This window comes from Hemitrygon akajei, chromosome 1 (genome assembly GCF_048418815.1).
Source record: "Hemitrygon akajei chromosome 1, sHemAka1.3, whole genome shotgun sequence".
NCBI classification, from domain to species: Eukaryota; Metazoa; Chordata; class Chondrichthyes; order Myliobatiformes; family Dasyatidae; genus Hemitrygon; species Hemitrygon akajei.
In genome coordinates this window covers 51502843-51515223 of record NC_133124.1, presented here as the reverse complement: position 1 = coordinate 51515223, position 12381 = coordinate 51502843, and the positions used below count along the sequence as shown (strand labels likewise).

Genomic DNA, 12381 nt, shown 5'->3' with positions numbered 1-12381 from the left:
CGCCTTTTTCCTAAGGGAGCAATAGCTATTACGAGAGGACTTACTTTTAAGGTGATTGGAGGAAAGTGCAGGGTTTTTTTTACACAGCATGGTAAATGTATGGAATGACCTGTTAGGGTGGTGATAGAAACAGATACATTAGGGATATTTAAATAACTCTTTGGTAGGCACATGGATGAAAGAAAAATGGAGGACTAAGTGAGAGATAAGATTGATCTTAGAACAGAGTAAAAGGTCAGCACAACATCATGGGCTGAAGGGCCATGCTGTGCTGTATTTTTCCATGTATGTATGGTCCTGCCATTTACAATGTTAATATGGAAGTTTGCATTGACATTCCTGCATTAATTGAAATTTGACTCGAGACCCTTCGTCAGGACTAACTGAAAGAAAAGATAGTAAGAGATTTGAGAGGGGGAGGGGGAGGTCCGAAGTGATAGGAGAAGACGGGGGTGGGGGGGATGGAATGAAGCAAGGGCTGGAAAGTTAATTGGCAAAAGGGATGCAGAGCTGGAGAAGGGAAAGGATCATGGGATGGGAGGCCTAGGGAGAAAGAAAGGGGGGGGGGAGCACCAGAGGGAGATGGAGAACAGGCAAGGAGTGATTGTGAGAGGGGCAGAGAGAGGAAAAAAAGAAGAGAGAGGAAAGGGGGGGATAATAAATAAGGGATGGGGTAAGAAGGGGAGGAGGGGCATTAACAGAAGTTAGAGAAGTCAATGTTCATGCCATCAGGTTGGAAGCTACCCAGACGGAATATAAGGTGTTGTTCCTCCAACCTGAGTGTGGCTTCATCATGACAGTAGAGGAGGCCATGGATAGACATATCAGAATGGGAATGGAATGTGGAATTAAAATGTGTGGCTACTGGGAGATCCTGCTTTCTCTGGTCTGTAGTTAACTGAGAATCCAAAATGTTATGGGAGAAAACTCAACATCTCTCCTTTGGGCCATAGCCCTCCCGGTCCACAACATACTGTACTTAACATGAACAAAACGACAGTCTAGCTGTCTCTGAACTGTGTATATTTGTTGACAATCTACAAAATCAAGAGATGAGGGAGCTTGATGAAGGAAAACGTAAAGAGGTCTTCAGGCAAATGACCCTGGTGCAGAGTAAACTCAAGATTAGAAGGGAGAAAGTAATGATGAGGATTTATATGAATATACATTACAGGAATAATAAATACCCTCAGCAAATCTGAATATTCTGGAGACACCCTCAGAAATGTGGGCTACTACCTTGGAAAGTCAGGCTGGCACCTCAGAACTTTTAGAAAGACAGTTATTCTGGGAAAGTGTTGTCCAACTCTGAACAGTGCTAGAAGTTCAATTAATAAAGTGATTATGGAAAAGTAACCATGGGTAACCAAGGATTAGGGGATTATCTGGAGAGTGAATAAGGTGGAATTGAATCGACTCTTCATGCATACCAAGCATTAACTTGAGAGAAACAGAAAGATAAGAAATTTGTCCAGAACCCAACTGTCTCCCATCCAGGGCTATATCCAGTGAGTGGATGGTTGAGACATAATTTAGGAACCTGGATTCTCTTTGCCAGTCCAAGATCTAAAAGAATTCCCCACTGAACCAGAGCCTCCATTTTGCACCCACTCTAATGCCACCAAGGTCCAGAACTCAACTGAATAGTCAGCAATAGATCAAGTCCCCTGACGCAAATAGAAGGCTGTCTCTGGACCCCGGGCAGCATGAAATAATACCCTCTCATAGTTCTTAAAAATAGATTTATATCAAAACACATGGGAGAATCCTTTTCCCATTAAACTGTAGCCCATGAAAGGGTCTTGCCTGAAAGGAGGGATATTATGTAAGGCACTTTACTCCTGTCTGCGAGGAACTTAGCAGTTTGTAACTTGAATACTAGAGAACACTGGTATAAGAAACCACAGCAAGACTTGGGGTCTCCATTGCACTGGGGCCGGCAAGTTAGTAGACCCTTCACGGTAGTTCAGGGCAAATGTAGAAGGCAGTCGGGTGAAAGCTCGGAACCAGAGTCCAACCCTGAAAAATGTAAATCTCACCAACCAGTTTCAGAGCCTTTCTACAATGATGCTAGATTCTCCTGGGCTAAGTGTTTATGTCATCCTGCAGACTCTTCTTGACAGGTCAATGCCTTGCATAATTGATCCAATGATAGTAGTATTTCTTAGAATAAATGGTCACGCTGTCCAACTTCCTCTCCTTGGAAAGTCAGTGCCTTACATAAGTGATTAAACTCAGCTGGGTCCATGATGCCTGAGTACTTCTGTAATGAGATCTTCAGGTAAAACAAACCCAGGTACACAGTAAATTTGAAACTTGACAGTAGAAAGTAATAATGAGGATTTATTGAAGAACATAAGAGGATTAACAAGTGACTCAGAGCGTACTTATTTTAGTGGGCTAGAGTACACAGAACGTTAATTCACTCAGAACCCAAATTCAGGACTCAGTGACAAATGCTGGTTCTGATTAAATTATGTAGTGTATACAGCACGGGAACCCCATCAGTATCAAAATCAAAACTTAGTAAGCTAAAAACAGGATGCACGAGGAACCTGCATTCAAAAAACAAGTGACACAAAAAACACAAGGAAAACTTAATAAATAAATCAGTCACTTACAAGTTCTAGTTAAAACAAATCAATAATGTTCAGTTGCATCAGAGCACCGAGGCCTGATGCTCTGTTATAGTCTATGCACTGGTCCAAAGAGTTCAGGACAGAAAGACAGTAGATGCTGTCTACATGGACTTCAAGGTCTTTGACAAACCCTTGATTAGGAGACTGGTTGAAAAGGTTAAGTTGCTTGACCTTCAGGATGAGGTAGTAATTTGGACTCAGCATTGGCTTCGTAGGAAAAGCCAGAGAGCGGTAACAGATGGTTACCTCCCTGACTGGAGGCCTGTGACTGGTGGTGTAAGTCATCTATATCGACAATCTGGATGATAAAGTGGTAAATAGGATCAGCAAATTAAATTTGTTGATGACACCAAGATTGGGGTGTAGTGGACAGCAGAGAAGGCTATCAAAGCTTACAGCAGCATCTGTACCTGCTGGAAAAATGGACTAAAATAGAGCAGATGGAATTTATTGCAGACAAGTGCTGCACTTTGGGAGAACAAACTTATACAGTGAACAGCAGGACATTAAGAAGTATGACAGAACAATGGGATCTGGGAATATTAATCCATAAATCCTTGAAGGTGGCCTCACAGGTAGTTAGGAGAGCTTTTGGCACATTGGCTTTAATAAATCACAGTACTGAATACAGGAGTTGGGATATAATGTTGAAGTTGTATAAGATGTTGTTAAAGCCAAGCTTGGAGGGTTGTGTGCAGTTCTGGTCACCTACTTATAGGAAAGATGTCAATAAGATTGTAAGTGTACAGTCGGCCCTCCTTATCCGTGGATTCCGCATGCACGGATTCAACCAACCACGGATCGGGAAAACTCAGAAATTCTCTCTCCAGCACTCGTTATTTGAGCATGTACAAACTATTTTTTCTTGTCAATATTCCCTAAACAATGCAGTATAACAACTATTTACATAGCATTTACGTTGTATTAGGTATTACAAGTAATCTAGAAATGACTTAAAAGTACAGGCAGTCCCCGGATTATGAACGAGTTCTGTTCCAGAATCCGTCTTTTAGTCAGATTTGAAGTCGGAACAGGTACATCTGGTACTATTTAGCATCAGTTAGTCAAACGTTTTTCTTAGTATATAGTACATATTTTACCTTTCTACATAAAACACTTAAGAAACATACATATTTCAATAATTAAACCACTGCATTGCTTAGTAATAATTGTAGCTTTCATCGGGGCAGGGCCTTTCACATGCTCGATTAAAATTGTTCCGATCGTTGACCGACTGTAGCCTAACAGAAACACTGTGGATTCAGAGCTTCACCGCCAGGTCCTAATGTCCACCGCACTGAGCATGTTAAATAAAGTCCGGGGATCCGCTGGGACTTAAAGACCACCACACTGAGACAGGTTAAATAAGGGACTTGAGCATCCGTGTTTTTTGGTATCCGCGGGGGGTCTCAGAACCAAGGATAAGGAGGGCCGACTGTACTGAGAAAACTTACAATGATATTGCATGACTTGAGGACATGAGTCATAGGAAAATGTTGAATGGGTTCGGACTTTATTCCCTGAAGCATAGGAGAATGAGGGGAGATTTATTTGAGGTATACTAAATTATGATGGATATAGGTAATTAAATGCAACCAGGCTTTTTCCACTGAGGTTTGGTGACACTAGAACTAGAGGTCACAGGTTAAATGTGAAAGCTAAAATATTTAAGGGCTACCTGATGGGGAACAACTTCACTCAGAGGGTGATGCAAGCGTAGAATGAACCGCCAGCAGAAGTAGTGCGTGTGGGTTCAATTGCAATATTTAAGAGAAGTTTGGATAAGTACGTACTACTGTACAATGTACTGTGTATGTTAATCAAAATGGCTTCTTTGGTTTGCTAGAGTAGGAATGCTTTTATGTTTGATAAGTGTTTTCTCTCGCAGTTGTTTAGCTTTGGACTTGCTGATGTGGGGATTGTATTCATTTTTTAACCAATGGGGAATGTTATTTTGTCTTCTGAGGCTGGGAGCTTGGGGGTTTCGCGGTCTTTTGAGGGGAGGCGGGAAGGAGACGCCAAGGAAGGTAGATGTGCGCTGCACTGCTCGGTCAACCACCGAGGGTGGTCCCAGGTGCGAGGACGTGGCGGTCGGAGGAAGTGACGAGGGATCAAATGGTTCGATGGTTGAGCTCCAACGATGTGTACTAAACTGACAGAACTTTGATAAGTTGGCGCCTTTTACTTTATTTTCTTTTCCTTCATATATACTGTATTGCATAGTACTCTTTTAGTTTTAGTAAAATCTTTAAAGTGTATTCCATAACGGTATCTGGTGTGAGTTTGATATTGTGTGTGTACACGCGGCATAAACTTGATTCTCACAGCACCTGCGTGTATGGGAGGTGGGGTTGGTGAGTGGCTGGATCTCCTTTTCCCCTAGACATATACCAGCCTGTTGGGTAAGTGTTACACTACTTATCCTTAGGAATAAATACTAAGAGATAGGATCTACAAGTATTTGGATAGACAGGGACTTATTAGAAAAAGTCAGCATGGCTTTGTGCGTGGTAGGACATGTTTAAACAATCTATTAGAGTTTTTCGAGGAAGTTACCAGGAATGTAGATAAAGGGAACGTAGTGGATGTTGTATACATGGTCTTCAGTGAGGCCTTTGACAAGGTCCTGCATGGGAGGTTAGTTAGGAAGATTCAGTCGCTAGGTATACATGGAGAGGTAATAAATTGGATTAGACATTGGCTCAATGGAAGAAGCCAGAGAGTGGTAGTGGAGGATTGCTACTCTGAGTGGAGGCCTGTGACTTATGGTGTGCCACAGGGATCAATGCTGGGTCCATTGTTATTTGTCATCTATATCAATGATCTGGATGATAATGTGGCAAATTGGATCAGCAAATTTGCTGATGATACAAAGATTGGAGTTGTAGTGGACAGTGAGGAAGGTTTACAAAGCTTGCAGAGGGATTTGGACCAGTTGGAGGAATGGGCTGGAAAATGGCAAATGGAATTTAATGTGGACAAGTGTGAGGTATTGCACTTCGGAAGGTCAAACCAAGGTGTTAAATACAAGGTAAATGGTAGGACACTGAGGAGTGCTGTAGAGCAGAGGGATCTGAGAGTACAGATACATAATTCCCTAAAAGTGACGTCACAGGTGGATAGGGTTGTAAAGAGAGCTTTTGGTACATTGGCCTTCATAAATCAAAGTATTGAGTATAAGAGTTGGAATGTAATGGTGAGGATGTATAAGACATTGGTGAGACCGAATTTGGAGTATTGTGTTCAGTTTTGGTCACCTAATTACAGGAAGGATATTAATAAGGTTGAAAGAGTGCAGAGAAAGTTTACAAGGATGTTGCTGGGACTTGAGAAACTGAGTTACAGAGAAAGGTTGAATAGGTTAGGACTTTATTCCCTGGAGCGTAGGAGAATGAGGGGTGATGTGATAGAGGTGTATAAAATTATGATGGGTATAGATAGAGTGAATGCAAGCAGGCTTTTTCCACTGAGGCTAGGGGAGAAAAAAGAGGTCATAGGTTAAGGGTGAAGGGGGAAAAGTTTAAAGGGAACATGGGGGGGGCTTCTTCACACAGAGAGTGGTGGGGGTGTGGAATGAGCTGCCAGATGAAGTGGTGAATGCGGGCTCACTTTTGACATTTAAGAAAAACCTGGACAGGTACATGGATGAGAGGGGTTTGGAGGGATATGGCCCAGGTGCAGGTCAGTGAGACAAGGCAGAAAAATAGTTCGGCACAGCCAAGAAGGGCCAAAAGTCCTGTTTCTGTGCTGTAATGTTCTATGGTTCTACATGGATGGGAGAGGGTATGGAGAGCTATGGTCCAGTTGCATGTTGATGGGAATAGGCAAAATAACTAGGGAGAGAGAGAACCTGTGGTTTGTTGAATGCCGGATGAAATGCGTTAGTCTTTGCTATCACTTAGCTCATGCTTGTGCTCAGTAGCAGGTGCGCTTTTTTTGCTGGGGGAGGGGGGTATAGTTGCCTTGCTGCCATTTACACATAGAAGGGGGTAGCTGGGGGGGACTTTGGGGTTCTCACGTTTTACTGTCATTCATTCTTTGGGGCACTTCTCTGTTTTCGTGGATGTTTTGTGAAGGAAAAACGTTTCAGGATGTATATTCTATATATTTCTCGGACATTAAATTGAACCTTTGAACTTTTTGATGGGCTGAAGGGTCTGTTTCTGTGCTGTAGTGCTCTGTGACTGTATGATTATCCTGATATGATCTCCAACGTACTTTCTTTAGTCCTAGGGGACACGGTAGCTCCACAGCTACATTCAAAATTCACTCTATTTGGTGGGCCATTGGTTGAAACTGTTGTGATCAAATCTGACTACAACATATGAAGCAATATTGACCATAATTTCCAAGCCATAACCATCTATTTATCTGGGATTATCATGGAAACCAAAGATACCATCATCTTTTTAATCCTTTACCAACTACTTAATCCATTCCCATTTGCACTTGCTGTTCTCAACTCAAAGAACAAGCTTGTAGTGCTCATAAATTACTTTGTCCCTCATATTGAGACAATCCTTTTAGTTGCTTTATCTTTTTCCCCCACCCTCCCCTTTTTCATCAACCCAAACTTCCATAGACTTCTCTCTCCTTAATTACTTAATTTACATTTTCCTCAACCTTCTCCCGTGTTTGTTTTTCCTAAAGTTTTTCACTAAGTTCATTTTGTTTCTACGGCCCCACTTCAGCTGCTGACACCGTTCCCACAAAAGGAATGGTTACTCATCCTTACTACTTAGTCTCCATGCTTGACAGCATTGTAAAATATTCCCACTATACCCTACTCATTAAAAAGAAATATTATCAATGCTGGTGAAAATAGCATCTTCAATTTTATTTATTTTTTCAGACATAAAAGGAAGATATCCATTCAATTACAATTGGAGCAATCCCATCGATCCTATTTCCCAGTTTACTTCCATGTATCATTAAAGCAGTGTCACATGTAATGAGATCCAGAGGAAAGCTTTTGCTTACTTGCCATTCGGACAGATTATTTCCATACATAAGTACATTAAGATATGGAGAGAAACAATTCAAAATTTAGTATTACAGTTACAGGAGAAAGTGCAGTAAAAGTGAGAAGTTAAGTAAAGTGCAAGGCCTATGGTAAGGTAGATTGAACGATCAAGAGTTCTTCTTTATTGTATAACATTTTTCAGCTCAGATGGCATGCACAGAAATTCAAATAGGCCAAGCAGGGTTTTGGGAGCATTCTCAGCACTCATAGGTGTCTGATTGTAGTCCCTCACTGCATCCACTTTAGAAACATTCATCTTTCCAACCAAAAATGCTACAAAGCCTTGAGTATGTGAAACTAGGGAGTGATTTTCTTGTTCAGGCGAGGGGAATTGCCACGTGGTTGGTAATCACTATTGAGTTTAGGGACCATGTGTTGAGAAGCCCAAGGACTATTTGACCTGTGTACAATGCCAAGCATTTCCATGTTAGCAAACTCAGCCTTCATGCTGGCCAGCGTTTCTGAGTGCAGCTTAAGCACTCACATGAATGTACCAGTTATGAAAATGTAGTGCTTGATCCCATGCATTGTGACTGTAGTGGAAAATGTGGTCTTGGTAAGGTTTGGGAATTTACCCTGCAGGCAAGTGAATTCACATATGCTGGTTCATGCGTTAGACAAGAGCAGTCATGGGGTACTTACTGGGGTTACAAGGTAATGACCCAAAGTCTTTTACATCAACAAGTTGGCAATTCTTAAGATCCATGAACAGTCCTTTGGCACATGGGAAATCTGCACCAAATGAAGGTCCAGCAACTCTTGCCAAGACAAAGTACCATGTGTAGCGTTGTCCACTGAAGCAGAGTGTCATCATGTCTGATAAGTCCAGATCCTGCTGCATTTGGTGGCCTCCAGCAAGGGTCCTTCGCTCTCAAACTTATGGGTGATGCTAGCAGCATACTCACTGAAGTGCCCATGTCACGCAGTAAGTGTTGCCCTGAAAGGGTGTCCATAATAAACAATAGATGACCCTGGCAGTTGGAAACCATGGTGTTTACAGATCTCCGATGTCCCGACGTGCTGGCACTGTTGAAGCTATATGGTGGTCGTGCCGAAGCATGCATGGTAAAAAGATACACCCACATTGTCTGTTTCAGAGCTGCAGGCATGAGTGCTGGAGGCTCTGCTGACAGGGCTTATTGAGGCATGGAAAGGAGGAAGAACAGAACACCTCTGCCTGGCTGCATGTAGAATATCATCATTTTAACAAGCTCCCTGTAATCCTTCATGGGTGAATTAGCAAGGGCTGTACAAAATTCACCAGGCATTTATTGCATAAAGAGTTCTTTAAAAATAAAACAAGGATGGTGATTGCCAAGGAGCGACAGCATGTGATCCATTTGTTCTGAAGGCCAAGTATCACCCAGGCCAGGCAAAGAGAGCAACTGTCTCGTGTGCTCAGACTCAGTCAGTCCAAAAGTCTGTAATAGGGGAGGTTTCAGAGTGACTTATGTATCACGTGCATGTGGGTCTTCTTGTAGACTCGTCACTCTGTCTGCAGAGGAACTACTTAGCAATGCTACAATGTAGTAAAATTTGGTATTGTCCACAGTGATTTCTCGCAGCATGAACTGCTCCTCCACCTGTGCAAACCTTGCAGTAATGTGTTGCTCCCAAAACTCCAGCAGCTCCAAAGTGACTGTGTTGATCAATGTATTGTTGAGTAACTCTGGAATAGTCTCAGAGCGTCGGGGTCACCAATGTAGGATTTTGTGAAGAAAACGTGAGTTGTTTTATATGCTTAACAAAAACCACAGCCCTTTACTTCCTTTCCGAACAAAACAAAAGCAGTTGCCTTCAGCCTGATTTATACTTCTGTGTCGAATCTATGCCATAGGTACCGCGTACCCTACGCTGTAGGGTGACGTGCATCTCCCCAAAAAAGTAACTCCCACGTCACGGAGACGCAGACCGCAACAACTATGATTGGTCCGCTTGGTAGCTTCGCATTTCCTCCTACGCATTTCCAGTAGCAACTTCTCCGCCATGTCTGTAGGCTGTGTGTATACTGATGCAAAATAAATGGTTGGAGACGATGAACTAAATCGTCAAATCTACCTGCCGACATCCAAAAATATTTGAAATGCATTTCCTCCTCGTCCATGTCTCTCACGAAGAAACTCAACAAAGTGGCATAGAAACCCCACCGCCAACTAGCATTTTGGCGGTGAATTGCAGAGTGACACAGACACACCAACATATGCAGAAGTATAAATCAGGCCTATGGTGTAGGCTATGGCATAAATCAGCCTTTATACTGACGGCATTACTTAAGACACTGATGCACCATCAATAACTCTCTCTGAGACGTGAAGTCGAGATATCGGCTTTTATTGACTGGAAGAAAGAACAAACAGTAGTTGACCACCATACTACATCCTGGAGAATGAGGCCGGGCTCAGGCCTCAATCGCCTTTATACCAGGGTCTGTGGGAGGAGCCACAGGAGCAGTCAGCAGGGGGCGTATCCAGACAGGTATATGTAGTTCACCACAGACACCATCTCTTAAAGTGAACAGAACTCAATGGTGGTGTTTGTGAATTAAGTAGAACAGTTTCTGTTATGATCTATGTGTGTTGAGACCCTCCATATGAAACAGAGTCAATCATCAGGTCCTGATGAAGGGTCTCAACCCAAAGTGTCAACCGTTTACTCTTTCCCATAGCTGCTGCCTGGCCTGTCAATTTCCTCCAGCATTTTGAGTGTGTGTCCGAACTTCAGTTTTATAAAGCTGCAACATAACTTCCTGACTGACTTTAGAACTCATATGGCAAGCATGCCATATGCCATTTTAACCACCCTATCAACCTACATAACCACTTTCAGCAAATTATAAACTTGGACCCAAAGATTCCTCTGCTCTTCAGCACTGTAAGTGTCTTGCCCATAACAGTATACTGTCTCTTTACATTTGACTTATCAGGGTGCAACACTTTGCATTTGGCCGGGTTAAACTCCATCTGCTATTCCTCCAGCCATATCTGCAATTTATCTATATCCCACTGTATTCTTTGCCAGCCTTTTAGGCTATCCACAACACCATCAATCTTTGTATCATCTGAAAATTTACTAACCCACCCATCTAGTTTTTCAGCATTTTTCCCTAAAGCTGGAAGGATTACAACATTTTATTTCATGTATTTTAAACTAAGTCTGAAATATATTGCCAACAGGTATGGTTGCTACATTTGTCCCTGAAAAAAAAATTGCAAATTATGTACTCAGATTACTGTTGTAATTAATTTTTTCATGCATTAAGCAATAATTTGTGTCACTGAATGTAAACTCCTCCAGCAGTTGTCAATAGAATACTAGATATTAAATCAGAAGTCTGCATTTAATCCCTCAAACTTTGTTATCCCCCTGGGAAGGAGAATTTATTACCGTAGTTTAATGTGAAATCAGTGGATGAAGCTCAGCATGGCAGTAGAATGTCTCAAAATCAGCATGAGCAAACAAAGACAAAATGTGTAAAATAATCTTACCTGCATAAAAATTGCATCCCTTGTGTCTGGAACCCTCTCACTGGGCACATATAGAAATTTAGCTTGGTAGCTAGCTCTGCTAACAACCACATGACTCAGTGGTGTGAAGGCCACCTTTCACAAGCAATATACTTCTTGGGTCAGTATGATATGGGGTTCAACTCAACAGGAAAGTTCAAATGTTCCGGAGAGGAAAATTGATTGCAGTGAATGTTGTGTAAAAACTGTTCCACACGCAATTAATGGTAGCCAAGAAATGACATATTGTACGTCAGCATAAAATTATAAAGAATGTATATTTACCAATTTTCAATGTTATCAAACAATTAACAGAAAAAGAAAAGAAAAATAAAAGGGTCCATTACAGTTAAACCACTCCAATGTGCACATAACTATTGGAGCTCATTTCTGGAGCAGTATCTCTTTACTCAAGCGCAGAACTCACATTCTATGTGGAAGACCCCAGCCACAGTTCGAACCTCCCTCAAAGACCATTTCAAACAAAGTAGCTAACTCAGGAGTATAGGAACCATACCTCGGCATGAATCACTTCTTACAACAGGGTGTCTCCTTCAAACAGCATTTGGCAAGCATCTTCCCTTCTGCCTCACTCCGCTGCTCCCACTAAAAGACCCCAAACCGGACTACTGTCCTTCAAAAATCTCTTCCCGCCCAGCTCTCAGAATCTTTCATTGCATCCCACTGGGCAGAAAGTCACAATATGTACCAAGACAATCATGATTGGCTGACACAACATTCCTAATTTGGACAACATGGCTGAAGCCAAAACACCCTTACCAGCAGGACACACTACTTATGCAGAAAACTGCTAAAGTAAAATACCTCACAGCATAGCAGTAGAAATTTTGACCAGGGTATTACATATAATTATGGACAAGTGTTTTCTTGGAGAAGGCTACACTTCAAGTATCTTGCTTTCTGACCACAGGAAAATAAGTATGGAGCATGATGACAGAAGAGTGAAAGTGTTGAGGGAAGTGGATAGAGTGGAGAGAAGCTACTTGCAGTAGGGCTCATATCTTGCAAGCAATGAATCTGTCAATACTGTGCCTTTTCAAAGTCTCAAACTCTAGCTTGTGTCAAGCGGCCTTCTCCATCTTTGTTCTAGATACATACTGTTTATGAGCAAAAGATTTTTTTTAACTTCCTGCATTTGAAAATGGGTTCAGTCATCATATTACTTTCTCGTTTTCTTTTTGAATCTCTTTGGCTT

The 12381-nt window shown here is 41.9% G+C and overlaps 1 protein-coding gene across 1 annotated transcript in view; it reads left to right on the top strand.

Annotated features, from left to right (window-relative positions):
* LOC140726563 (putative Polycomb group protein ASXL3) overlaps positions 1-12381 on the top strand; it is a 218287-nt gene that overhangs the window by 58238 nt on the left and 147668 nt on the right. The window lies entirely within an intron of this gene.